At 34.1% G+C, this 14,641-nt stretch overlaps 1 protein-coding gene and 1 pseudogene across 1 annotated transcript in view; one reads left to right on the top strand and one right to left on the bottom strand.

Moving 5' to 3' along the window:
• The window catches only part of Agbl4 (AGBL carboxypeptidase 4), a 1,469,059-nt gene that overhangs the window by 939,109 nt on the left and 515,309 nt on the right, over positions 1 to 14,641 (bottom strand). The gene's annotated exons all lie outside the window — the stretch shown is intronic.
• LOC124109964 (ankyrin repeat domain-containing protein 49-like) lies at positions 3,765 to 8,288 on the top strand (annotated as a pseudogene).

Genomic DNA, 14,641 nt, shown 5'->3' with positions numbered 1-14,641 from the left:
TATATATATATATATATATATATATATATATATATCAATGCTTTATTTTCATAATCTGAACACATGTGGTGAAACTAGTACTCAGATTCAAAAACAGATTATTACTATCATTCCAGATAGCCTCCTTAAGCTCCCTTTTTATTATTAACCATCCCAAGGATAACCAATGTCCTTACTTCTAATGCATAGTTTAGTTTTACATGATTGCAAAATACAAATGTAATCCACACCATTTATATTTTTTCTGCTGGCTTTTTCACTCAAACATATATTTGTGAGATTCATCCATGTTGTTGCATGTAGGTGTATCTATTCATTCTCATTTTTACATAGCATTCTAGTGTGTGAATATAACATTTATCCACTCTCTATCCATTCTATTATTTATGGGCATTTGGGTACTTTGCAGCAGCTTGGGGCTATAATAGTGCTACTATGAACATTTCTTTTAGTAAACAACAATATACATTTCTGTGGAATATATATTAGGATTGAAATTTCTGGGTCATAGTATATACATATATTCAGCTTTAGTAGGAACTGCCAAAAAATTTATGAAATTGCACCAACAGAGAACTTTTTTAATTCATGAAGTAATTTAAGCTCATAGAAAATCACTATGTAAATACAAAGTACTGTTATTAACTCAATGCCTCATTTGCACATGATCATCTTGTTCCATAGCAATTAAAAATAACATCTTTGATTAGATGAAATCAAATATCTGGGATTTGCATTTATAATCTAGATATGTCACACTCTTCTTCTCTAATCAAAATTAGGTTTTGACAAAATGTCTCAGTGGAAAGACAAGTACTGGTGTGCTGTTTATACAAGCATATTAGGTCATATATGTTTGGGATCATATGAACACTTTCTTTAATAATGTCCTAGTTTTTCAAGAAATTGGGAAGGACACTGCTAAAACCAATCTGTTCCACATCTCCATTGTACATTTTATTGTAACCATATATTTTTTAAAAAATATGATTCACTGATTTCTAGAATTTAAATAATCATAAACATCCCTGGAATAAGTGGTTCACATCTTTGCATTGATTATATTAAACTTTAAATTTGGTATTATACTAATAATACTTGGTATAGAAAAAAATTTTAGAAATAAAGAAATGCATAAGATAAAGGTGATATAAACACTGATAATCCCACTGTACACAAAATCTACTAAAATTTCAGTGCATATGCCTTCAGATTCTTCTTGACTTTTTTCATTTCAATTAACACAAATTGTAATATAAAAAATGGAATTATGCTCTATGCACTTTTATCTGGTATTATTTTTTATGTTATATAAATTTCACCATGAGTGTCTATCAATTTTTGAAGTTTTAATTCATTTTTAATTAATACATAAAACTATACATTACAAAATGTTTAAATCAGATTTAACAAGTTTACTCTCTCAGATATTTATCATATGTTTATGGTGAAAATCTTCAAAATCCTTTCTTCTAGCTTTTTAAAATTTATACTACATTTTTATCTATAATCACTCTACTGTGCAATAGCACACCAGAATTTCTTGCTCCTATCTGACTGTAACTTAGTACCAGTTGATCAACTTTTCCTCACACCTCCCCCACCCCCACTATCCTCAGTCTCTGTTAATTACCTTGTCGTCTCAACCTCTATGAGATCAGGTTTTTTAGATTCCACATGTGAGTAAAATCATGTAGTACTTGTCTTTCTGTAACTGTCTTATTTCACATAAATAATGATTTCTAGTTCCATACATGTTGCCACAAATTATCTCAATATTTTTTATAGAAGCATAGTATTCTGTTATGTATAAGTACCACATTTTCTTTGTCTATCCATCAATTGATATACACTTAGGTTGTTTCCATATCTTGGCTATTACAAATAGTGCTGCAATAAATATAGAGTGCAAATCTCTCTATTCAATACACCAATTCATTTTCTTTAGATATATACACAGAAGTAGGATTGCTGGATCATAAAATAATTCTATTTTAAATTTTTAAGGAGGCCCCATCCTCTTTTCCATAATGTCTGTACTAATTTACATTCCCACCAGGTGTGCAAGGTTTTCCTTTTCTCAACATTTTTAAAGTGCAAATATTGGCATATCATATTAATAAAATGTGATATTGTAAATATATTTGATCTTCCTAGTATTTCCTGAAATAAAGCTCCTGAAATGCTTGGAATCCCTGAAGTAATGTTATGATTCGTATATGCTGTGTCCCCCAAGGCTCATGTGTGAGACAATGCAAGAAAGTTTAGAGATGAAATGATTGAGTTATGAAAGTTTTAACCTAATCAGTGAACTAATCACTTGACTGGGATTAACTGAGTGATAACTGTAGGCAGGTAGGGTGTGGCTGGAGAGGCGGGCATTAGGGGTGAGCTTTGGAGGTATAGCTTTTGTCTCAGGTGACCAAGAATTCTCTCTACTTCCTGATTATAATGTCCTAAATTGCTTTCCTCCTCCACGTTATATTTTGCCTCACCTCTGTCCCAGAGCAATGGAGACAACCATCTAAGAACAGAGACCTCTGATATGACAAATGCCAAATAAACTTTTCCTTCTCTACATTTTTCTTGTCAAGTCTTTTGGTCTCAGCAGCAAAAAGCCAACTAAAATAAGTAATAAGTGCCTTTTTCTATGTTGATGATTTGATTGATGGCTAAGGGCTTTCCTTTAGCTTCAGAATAGAGACACTTCATAGAAAATATCAAAACAGGTTGAGAGGCTTTTAGACTCAGTCACCAACCTCCTGTTAAGTCCATCATCAATGGCCACTATTTAATCAATCATGCCTACATATTGAAGTCTCCATAAAAACTCAAAAGGATCAGATTCACAGGAGGTTCCAGATAGCTGAACACAAAGACATTCCTTAGAGAGTGGCACACCAAGACAGAGCACGGAAGTACTGCACCCCTATGCATTTCTTCATCTATATTCTTTAGAATATTCTTTTTAAAATATTTATTTTTAGTTGTAGTTGGACACAATACCTTTATTTTATTTATTTACTTTTATATGGTGCTAAGGATCAAACCAAGGGCCTCGCATGTGCTAGGCGAGTGCTCTACTGTTGAGCCACAACCCCTGCCCATAGAATATTCTTTATAAGACACCTGTAGATATGTTTCTCCCAGTTTTAAGTCCCTAGCAAATTAATCAAACTCAAAGAGTTCAGAATCACTGGTAAAATAACCAGGAGCTTGATATTAGCATCTGAAATGGAAACAGTCTTACGGGACTGAGCCTTCAAATTGTAGGATCTGACACTATCACCAGGTAGACAGGGTCAGAAATGGACTGAATTAGAGAGCATTCAGCTGGTGTCTCCTGAAGAACTGATTGCCTTCTGTGTGTGTGTGGAAAAACACTACACAAAAACATTCTGTGTTGATTGTTGAGTAAAAGTATAGTGTAATCACTTTGGCATTCCCTATATTCCTCACAAGTATTTATCATTTTAAACAACAAATCAGTGCATATTCATTCATATTATGAAAGCCTCAAATGCCCACAGCACTGATTCTACCATTTTAGAAGCTGTATTACCTACAACCAATTATTTGCTAATTAAACTTGAAATTTAAATTTATTCATCAGAATAGAATGACAAAATAGGCTTCATGTATTTCTCATATGAGAATTGGATTAAATAATATATTAGGAAATGTCTTATATGGGATGTGAAACATAAAATATAGTCAATAAATCTCGTTGATCTGATTCTGTGGTGTTGTGGTTTAAAGCGAGAATGTCTCATGTGTTGAAGGCTTGGTCCCAATGTAGCAGTGTTCATGTTGGGGGGCAGGAAGCTTTGGGAAATAACTGGAACATGAGGGCTCTGACCCCATTAGTGGATTAATCTATTGACAGCTGAATGGACAATAGGGAGGTAGTGAAAAAAGTAGGTCACTGGGGTCATGCCCTGGAAGGATAGTTCTTTTCTCCAACCTCTTCTCTCTTCATATCCTATTCCTTTCCTTCTCCTTCTCCTTCTCCTCCTTCTCCTCTTCTTCCTAATCATCCTCCTCCCCATCCTCTTTCTTCTTTCCCCCTTCCCTCCCCACCCCTCTCCACTCTTCCTGGCTGCCATGAGCTAAGCATCTTTCCTCTGGCATGCCCTTCTACCATGATGTGTGCCTCATATCCAAAGCAATGGAGGCAGCTGACCATGGACTGAATCTTTCCTCTTTAAGCTTCATGTCAGGTATTTTGGTCATATCAACAAAAAGCTGACTTACACATATGGGAAGCACAAAATAAATATGTATGAGAAACTGTCACTGTCCTTCAGGGAGCACCTAATTTGATAGAAGAGTTGGTTAAAAATATCAGTAAAAGAAAAAAAAACATTATCATTGATGCAATTCCAAGTGTGTTGGGAGCCATGCTACACACTCACTTTTCACATAAGAGACATATCTGCATAGGGAGAATGAAATGGTCCCTGTATCACATACTTCAGACAAGATTCCTTCTAATAGGAGAATACAGAGAAGATTGCTGGATTGGTGGTACAAAGGTCTTGAAGTCCTGAAAAGGAGAGGAGTATGATTATGGGCAGGAAAAAGAAAATCTGTCCTTTTATAACTCATCTGTTTCCTACTTTTGCAAAAGTTACAGATTTGAATTCCATCTTAAGTGAATGTCATTCTCTTATTCTGGGAAATGACCCAAATGGGCCTTTTGATTAGGCAAAAGTAAAGCAAAGATCAACTCATGACCTGGAAATGTTTGAGATATTACAGGTAAATTGAGAGAAATTGCTTTGCACAAAAACAAAAAGGTACCAATATAGTACATAAAGATATATCTCAGAATACTGTATTTTAAGAGAAATGTGTTTCCTTTGGAAGGACTTGAGGTTGCTATGCGAGCAAATAGCTATTCGTTCTTATGGTGATATGTGTCTGCCTGTGTTTATGTGGTAGTTTACAAAAGATAAAAAAAGTAGCTTGGGGAGAAAACCCTGTAGCAAATGGAGGAGCAAAGAGTGCTGCTTCAGGCTGTCTTAAGAATAAAGTAAGGCACCAAGGTGATGAGTGGTCATTCTGCTCTCATTGGAAGGGATCCCACCTTGCTCTGGCACTCTTAAGTGTAGGAGGAAACCAGGGCCTACAAAGATAGCCTACTGCATTGACATCGGCTCATGCTCTTCTTTCTACTTCCAAGTCTCTCTTCTCTCAAACAAGCTCCCTCCTTTTCATCCTTCAGCTCACTTTTTAAATGACTAACCCCAGAAAAGGCCTTTCCTTAGTATTTTCTATTATTATATATCAGAAAATCTTATTTTTTCCTTATAGCACATATTCCTGGTAGTTATTATATAATTATTTGAATGATAGTTTAATATTTATCTTTTCTATTCTGTGTGCTTCATGGTTGCAGAATTATGTCTGACTATTCATTAATCCAGTACTTAGAATTTTTGTTGGTAATTCAAAATGTTTATGGAATAAATTCACTCATCTATACAGTTTTGAGCATAAAAATCATTTCTTTATTATGTATATTGTCTTTCTCCTCTAACCAATTTATAAGAGCCAGAGAACAAAGATATTTCTTAATTTTTTCCACTGATATATTCCCTGTACCCTAAATAATGCATGATGTATAGTATATGTTGATATTTGTTAAGTAAATTAGTAAATGAATATCATACTCATGGTTACAATATTTAAGCATCTTTAAGTATTTCCTTGATCATAGAACAATTACTTGTGGGAAATAAAGACCAAGAAGAAAAACAGATCAAACCCTGCATGGGGTCTGTAGTTGACAGATTAGTTTAAAAGCACAAGTGAGATACTCTCTTAAGGGTTTCTAAAAATATCTGCAGGTGCTTTCTAGGGAGAACTGTGAAGGCCAAGAAAGAAAAATCTGTGTTATTGTGAATTGATTTATATCTGATAACTGGGAAGATTTGGCAGCTTGGTTCTATTCTACAAGATAGATATTATTTTCATTTTTAAATGAAGAAACTAGCCCTCAGTGAAATTAAATTCCCCCAAATCACCACACATCTTGTAAATAAAGATGTGAGATCCAAACCCTGACTTTTCTGTTTCCAAAATCTATGCTTTTTCTACTATGTTCTTCTATGTTTATAAGAGAAGGATATGTGGACTAAATATGTCAAATGTGCTGGGTCTATAAAATATGCTAATGATGTTTGCGAGAGGGAGAGATTCATTCTGTTATAATTAGAGAAGAGTTTCTGGTGGATATGAAATTTGAGCTGAACCATAAGGACAAAGGAATGTAACAGATGAAAATAGTAGGAAGAGGAGGAGTATAGAAGCAATGCCAGTAGATTAGAGAAATGCAGTAAGTTTTCTCAAGAAGATGAGCAAGCACAGGGTAAATATGGGAGGTTGAGAGAGAGTGGCCACCTAGAAAGTAGGTGAGGATAATAGTGTCACCACAGAACCTGAGGCCAAAAGAGAAATACAAGTGCAGGACATCAAGTTAAAGAAAAAAAAAATCTTAAATTCTAACAAAGGAAAAAACCACATTACTCAAGTATTATAAATATGTCAATAGCAGAACTCTTTAAGCAATAATAAATTGATTCCAGAAAATAATACTACAAAATAAGAAAAGAAATTTTCTTCTTGATTAGAATACTCACCTAAATAGTCATTCATGAGTCAGGGGAACATAACATTTTTCAGTCATATAACAAGTAGAATTTATCACTCATTATATCCTCATTGGAAATACTAATAAAGGATTTACTTCCATAGACAATAAGTGAAGGACTGATGCAAGAATAAAATTGTGAGGTAAAATGACAAAATACATTGATAAATTTGTACTTGATCAGTAAGTATAATAATATGTTCTGTATTTTTAAAATATTCAGCTAAATTTATTAGGAAAGGAAAGGAGTATAGTTCATGGAATAGTTTACTTAGGAAAACTTCCTGACTTGTCCCCCGGAAGGGGAGAAAGGTATTGCATAATTTTAGAATTTGTTAGGAAAAAAAAAACAGGTGGTTAAGAATATATTTTACAAATTTAAAATTATAATTACAAGATTATAAATAGAAACTAACTTCCACAACAGAAGCAGGAAAAACGTATCAATCCAGCCTACAGCCTGAAAAAAAGATGAAGCATCAAATTAAAACTATAATGAACCTCTTACTCCTCTTTCCTTTTTTTCTTGAACAATTCAAGCCTACAGTCATTAGGTGGAATGGTTTAGAATTGAAGTCCCTGGCTGAATGGGGCTTTAGGAGTCTAGAATGGGATATCAGAATCTATAGAGGAGGAGCTCATGTGGAAGTGGGGATTGAGGGCAGCCTAGGTTAAAGAACTGTATACCCTGCTTTTTTCCATTCTCTCTCTGTCCAGTGGAGACAGCTATTAATCTTCCCTTTCTCACTACTTTGTAGAAAAGGGATTGGCTTTCTGGTGTTACCTACAGGAAGTCACATCTTCCAATATACAAAACTTTTCTATGTTAAAATAATGGTATTTCCATTTTCAAATGATTCATGAATCTCAGTTATTTTGCATAATAAAAGCATTAGCTGCATTCTTTAGCCTACGGAGGTTATCTGAAAGAAAGCAATTCTGATGAAGATGAGGAACAAGGTGGAAAAAAAAATGAAGAGTGATATCAACCACAAGGAAGAAAAAAAGGAAAAAGAACCAGGCGAATTTTCATTTTAGACTGCCAAAAAAAAAAAAAAAGGCTTTCTACAATGTAAAGACTACTGAGAAAGCCACGCATGCGAACACTAGGAAAGAAGGAGAATGTGCTTCTCTTCATCAAGAAACCTACAGTGTACACATGGATATTGTCAGTGAACTCGTTGTACAAGGGGCAGATGTTCATGCAATAACTGTGGTGGCTGGACACCCCTGCATACCACCAGTAAGTGGGATAATAACAGAGTGGCTTCTTCCTACTTCAGTATGATGCAGATGTCAATTCTCAAACAAAAGGCTTCTTGGCCCCTTGCATCTTTCTGCTGGGAACGGAGACAGCAAAGATGACGAGGAACACTCCATTATCCATACTTGTATGTATACACACACACACGTGTGTGTGTATACACATATATGTGTGTGTATATATATACATATATATACACACACATATATACATAAACACAGATAGATAAATCATTATATCAAACCAGGTCTAAAGAACAACTTGGAAGAAATTGCATTTGATATTGCCAGGAGAATGAGTATCTGTGACTACCACTTTGAAATTGAGAAAGGCTATACTAATCTTTCAACTCAGTCTAAAACATTCTAGTAATTTTCTTAAGTTTCTAAATACCAGTGCCTCCTTTGTATACAATGTAAAAATTTTCCATAATAAAGTTGACATCAAAAGTCTTCCTACAAAAAAAAAAGAAACACCTTAAAATTTCACTATTTTATGTCAATTTTGACAAAAAGTTGTGTCATATATTTGATGCACCAGCCAGTAATAAAATCTCAAGAAATAATATGCACTTAATGCTGCAACAGGAGCAAAAGAAAATCAAAATCTGATTTTGAACCTTGAGGAAAAGGAAGCTTTAGGACTATTTGAAATGTAAATAAAATATATAGCTTACCTAATCAGGATGTTTTGGAAATTATTAGAAAACGAGAAATCACCTATTAAAAATTCACTGTAAAAAATACTTTTGTAGATCTAAGTTTTTAGTTTTCCTCTAAAATGGCCCAACAAGTTCTTGTTTGTAGATTAATTTTCAGTTTGCTAAATGGTAAAATAGCATATTTTCTACTTACTTAATGTTTACCCCTCCCCCACTTTAAAAAGACTGTTCACACAATGGAATTTTTTTAATATTTAAAATGGGCTAACTAGTATTTTTCTAAATTCTCAGGCATAAAAAGAGATACAACAACATCAAATGATTTGCTCTCATTGTCTCTTAATCCTCACAACCATTGCATGAAGCTTATTCTCTTTGACAGTATTTTATATGTGAGAAAGTTGGGTTAGCCAAGTAATCTGTGCTCAAGTTCACACAGAATGACGATCTAAAGTCAAATCTGACTAACTTTTTATCCATTAGACTATGTTGCCTTTGGCCTATCTACAAATTTGGATTCTACATAACTGCCTCTTAGATAAACCACTTTCTAATTATGAATAATCATTAAAGTTAGGTTCACTTCCTAGGGAATAAAAAGGTAGAAATTATTGTAGCTTCTTTAGGTGGTTTGTGCATTATTTTAACATGAAAAAAACTAACAGTGTGCAGAGTGAAGGATATGGACAATAGGACCAAAAAGAAAATTTACATTCCTGTTCTCAAGTCACTAAGTCACTAACTTAGTCACAAAGTCACTAACTTCTCCCAAGACCTGGCCCTACCCCTGTCCACCAAAAGGGCTACCAAAAGTAACTAACTCCTCCCATGACCTGGCTGCTAAAGCTGCCTATAAAACCTAGACCCCCATGATGTGCCCCTCCAGTGCCGAATAAAACATCACTTGTCCGTGAGGTCTGCCTACATTTTTCTTTTTTCTTTTTGTATTCCCTTTCATGTGCTTTCACTGAGGGAACCTCATCAGGAACTTTTATTTCCTTGGCAGAGAACTTACAAACCTTGTGCCTTTTCTATGGGCCGTTAGCTTTTAATCCAAGCTAACCCAAGAATACAAGCAAAGAAGAAAGACCCATAGAACAATAGAAGACACAGACGAGTAGAGTTTTCCAGAATTCAGATTTCTAACCCGGAACTCATTCCTGAAGACCTACTGAAGGAACCAGAAGGATTCTTATATATTAAACAGCACTCTAAACAAGTACCTCAGTTAGGCGGAAAAGAGTCCTTGAGACACTCACATACTAATAGTACTAAAAGACAAGCAATTTCAATACAAAGTAATAAAAAGAAACATATTGTCATATATAATATATGATATAATGAGAACATGTATAAGGGGTGTTTGCTATACATTATATTATATATGAGATAATATTATATGTAACACTATTTATAAAAATTATCATTATAATTTATTATTGTATTATACTAACTTTCTAATAGACATTAAAGGACAAATTAATATGATTGTCCCCTTAACTTTCCTAATTCTAAAATTAGAAAGCATTTAATTTTAGTCAGAATCTTTGTTTGACACAACTTTCCTTCCAATTTAAATGCAAGTGCCTACTTCCTTCTGGATGACCTATAAAGAATAAAAAAATAGTTGATCTATAAATTAAGAAGAAAGGCAATTGGGTAAATATTGGTGACTCATCATTCACTTCCCTTTTTACCTACTTTTAAAAGTCATTTATTTATTTATTTATTTAACAAAATAATATATATTATACATATACATAATATTTTGTATACACTATGAAAGGCTAAATCAAGTTAATCGACATATGCATTAATTCATGTACATATCAATATTTTATGGTGAGTACACTTAAAATTTACTCTGTGATTTTCAATATGTAAGGCATTCTTATTAACTACAGTTATCATGGTGTACTATGGATCTCTTGAATATATTACTCTTTTTTTATTGAAATTTGTATCCTTCAACCAACAACTCACCAATTCCCACCTTCTATCCAGCCCCTTATAGTCACCATTCTTGTCTCTGCTTCTATGAGTTTGATGTTTTTAGGTTGCACATACACTGGAATTATGTTATAGGCATTATGTTATTTCACTCAACATAATGCCTACCAGGTTGATCTATGTTGTTGCAAATTACACTATTCATTTTCACTAAATGAACTGTATTCCATTTTGTGTATGTACCACATTCTCTTTATCCATTCACATATTGATGGATACTTGGGATAATTCCATATTTTGGCTAATGTGGCAAATGCTATCATGAACATGGGAGTATAGATATGTTTTTAATGCAATGACTTCATTTTCTTTGTATACATACCCAGTAGTGGGATTGCTGGATCATACAGTAGATCTATTTTTAATATTTTGATGACTTTCCATCCTATTTTACAAAATGGCTGACACAATTGACATTTCCACTAATAGTGCACAAGGGGTCCCTTTTTTGCACATCCTAAGCAACAATGATTATTTTTCATCTTTATGATAATATACATTCTAACAAGGGGTGAGGTGATATCTCTTTGTGTTTTGTGTCAGTAGTTCCCTGATGATTAATGTTGTTGAACATTTTTTTCATATACCTGTTGGCCACTTGCATGTCTTCTCTTAAGAAATGTCTATTCAGATCCTTTACCATTTTTTAATCACACTATTTGTTTTCTTGCTATTCAATTGTTTGAGTTCCTTGGATATTTTATGTCTTAATCCCTTCAGAAACTATTTGAAGATTCTCCCATTCTGCTGCTTGTCTCTTTACTAAATTGTTTATTTTGCTGAGCAAAGGTTTTTGTGTGTGTGTGTGTGTGTCTGTGTCTATGTGTGTGTGTGTCTATGTGTGTGTGTGTTTGAGGTAATCCTATTTGTCTATTTTCACTTTTATTGCCTGTGCTTTTGAAGTTATATGCAAAACATAAATCATTGCCCATACCAATGGCATAAAGTTCTTCCTCAATGTATTATTTTACAGATTAATACAGTCACATCTTATGTTTAAGTGTTTTATCCTTTTTGTGTGAATTTTTATATGGTATGAGATAAATATTCAATTTCAATCATATGCATGTGGATATATCTTTTTCCCCCTCTATCTCTGAAAATGGCACATGCCACAACCCATAGGAGCCGGCAGAAAAGAGGTTAATAGAGAGCAGACATGACTCCAGTAGCTATAGAAATCTCTCTCAGTATTCACATCATACAGATACTTATATGGTGATTTTTTTACAACCTGAGGCCTGGGAGGTAATTTATAGCAAAAAGGAGAAAGCATGGCATCCAAAGAAGGTAATGTATTATCAATGAAGACAACATATCCATTTATCCATTTTGGGAGGTGTCTTGGTCCATTTTCTTCTTAATTATTTGTTGTTTTAGATATACCTGATAGTACAGTATATTTTGACATATTATAAATACATTGTGTATAACTTATTCTAAGTAGAATCCCATTCTTGTGGTTGTACATGATGTGGGGTTTCACTTGTAATATATTCATATATGAACATAGGAAAATTATGTCCAGTTCATTCTACTATCTTTCCTATTCCCATCCCCTCACCCTTCACTTCATTCCCTTTTGTCTAATCCAGTGAACTTCTATCCTCCCCACACCCCTCTTATTGTATGCTAACATCCATATATCAGAGAGAACATTTGGCCTTTTTGTTTGGCAGGAGGTGGGTGGGTGCTGGGATTGGCTTATTTCACTTAGCATGATAATCTCCAGTTCCATCCACTTATCAGAATTCCATTCTTCTTTGTGGCTGAGTAATATTTCATTGTGTGTATATAGCACATTTTCTTTATTCATTCATGTAGGAGCCTAGATGAGTCTTTATTCATTCATCTATGGCACCTAGGTTTGTTCCATAGCTTTGCTATTATGAATTGAGATGTTATAAATATCAATGTGGCTGTGTCCCTGTAGTTTGCTGATTTTAAGCCCTTTGGGTATATAATAAGGAGTGGGATAGCTGAATCAAATAGTGGTTCCATTCCAGGTTTTCTGAGGAATCTTCATACCACTTTCATAGTGGTTGCACCAATATGCAGACCCACCAGCAACATGTGAGTGACATGAAGGCCAATGGAACAGAATAGAAGACACAGAGACAAACCCATATGTTTACAGTTATCTCATACTAAACAAAAGTACCATAAATTTACATTGGAGAAAAGATAGCCTCTTTAACAAATGGAGCTGAGAAAACTAGAAATCCGTTAAGTAGTAGAATGATATTGAACCTCCATCTCTCACCCTGCACAAAACTCAACTCAAAGTGGATCAAAAACCCAGGCATTAAACCAGAGACCCTGTACCTACTAAAAGACATGTAGGCGCAACTCTCCATCATGTCAGCTTAGGAAACTTCCTCAATAAGACTTCTAAAGTGCAAGAATCTTGGTCCATTTTCAGCTGTCCTAACCAATTACCATATACTGGGTAAACTACAAAGAGTAGAAGCTTATTTGGCTCATGATTCTAGAGGCTGAGAAGTGCAAGATCAAAGGGCCACATCTAGTGAGGACTTTTGCAGTGCAATCCAACAGGTCAAACAAGCATACAGACTAGTAAATCAGACAGTACTCATTCTTTTATTAGGATCCCACTCCCATGATAACAAGCCCTATCCTGCCATAGTGGCCTTAATTCTTTCATGAGGGCAGAATCCTCATAAATTAATCAACTCTTAATACTGCTATAATGGCAATTAAATTTCAATATGAGTTTTGGAAGAGACATTCCAATCATATCAGAAGAATTCAATTGGGGAGTGAAACTGTGGCAAGGAAGTGTTTATTGAAAATTAAGTGTGAATACGATTTGACTGTAAGAGAGATGAGGAGTTAAACAGTGGTTTGGGAAATTACTCAAAGAAATGCCAAAGCAGTTAGTTGTAGGAGCCTAGATGAGTGAAATTTTCCAGAGGTTTATCCTAGGCCTTGGGATAGACCTATGGGGATGGGTTCATTGAACCAGACAGATGAAAGGCCAGGCCATCCTAGAGAGTGAAAACAAGGTCTAAAATGGTTTGAAAACAGAAATGTTCCTGATATTTTCAGGATGATTGAGGCCAATCTATGGGTTCCTTTCAGTAGGGAATATATCTTATTTGTATCCCTAATGCCTAAAATGAGATACAAAACAGAGTAAACATTTAATAAATGCTTTATTAAAGGAGCACAAACTTTTTTTCAGGAGGAGAAAACTAGCAAAAATAGTTCCACATAAATGTTACACATTAGATTGTAAAGATTGGAATGTCAGGGTAAGGAGCATGAACTAGAAACAAAAAAAGATTAACTGATAGAAGACCTTTCCTAGTGGAACTGCATTTGACTAAGACTATGGAGAATGAATACTGGATAAGTAATTTAACCAGCTTACCTAAGCTTAAAATTTGCTCTTTTAACTCATATTTACTGAACAAATACCCTTTGCCACATTCTAAACTGAGCTTGAGAGATAATCAACATGATTGTACCCTCAGAGAGCTCATGATTTACTTGGAAATCAGATATGTACACAAAAATTACACTATAATTTGAAAAACACAATAATAGAGGGAAGAGTTGCTGGGTGTTGAAAGCGGGAAGACTATTTCAAGCACAGGAAATGCCATCTGCAAAAACAAGTAAGTATTTACAAAAAAAGTGATTCTTGGGGGTTTATGAAACAGGAACAAAGTTTGGTTGGAACAAAATGAAATTTCAACTTGAATACATATGTATATTTATTGAATATTAATTAAATAGTTAATTTATAAATACCTATTTATTTGATGATATATTGACATTTTAAAAAATCAGTTTTATTATGAGCAAGCTTTGCCCCTGTGCATTGGGATGTGTTCAGTTTGCTAAATTGTACAACTTACAGACTTTACACAATTTACACAGACTTTAATATGTAAAAGAATCTTACAAAACAACATACTTCAAATAAATTTTTATATTTACTAGGTTTTAAGTCAACTCAGATTGTGCCAATGCCCAGTTATCCAGGTAATATTGCTGACCCCTCTACCTTTCTGCTTAGGAATCT

Source organism: Marmota monax, unplaced genomic scaffold, assembly GCF_021218885.2.
Source record: "Marmota monax isolate L192 unplaced genomic scaffold, Marmota_monax_Labrador192_F-V1.1 WCK01_AAM20220418_F8-fsc00008, whole genome shotgun sequence".
Lineage (NCBI taxonomy): Eukaryota > Metazoa > Chordata > Mammalia > Rodentia > Sciuridae > Marmota > Marmota monax.
Note: the sequence above shows the minus strand (reverse complement) of the source record. Positions and strands in the feature narration are given on the sequence as shown.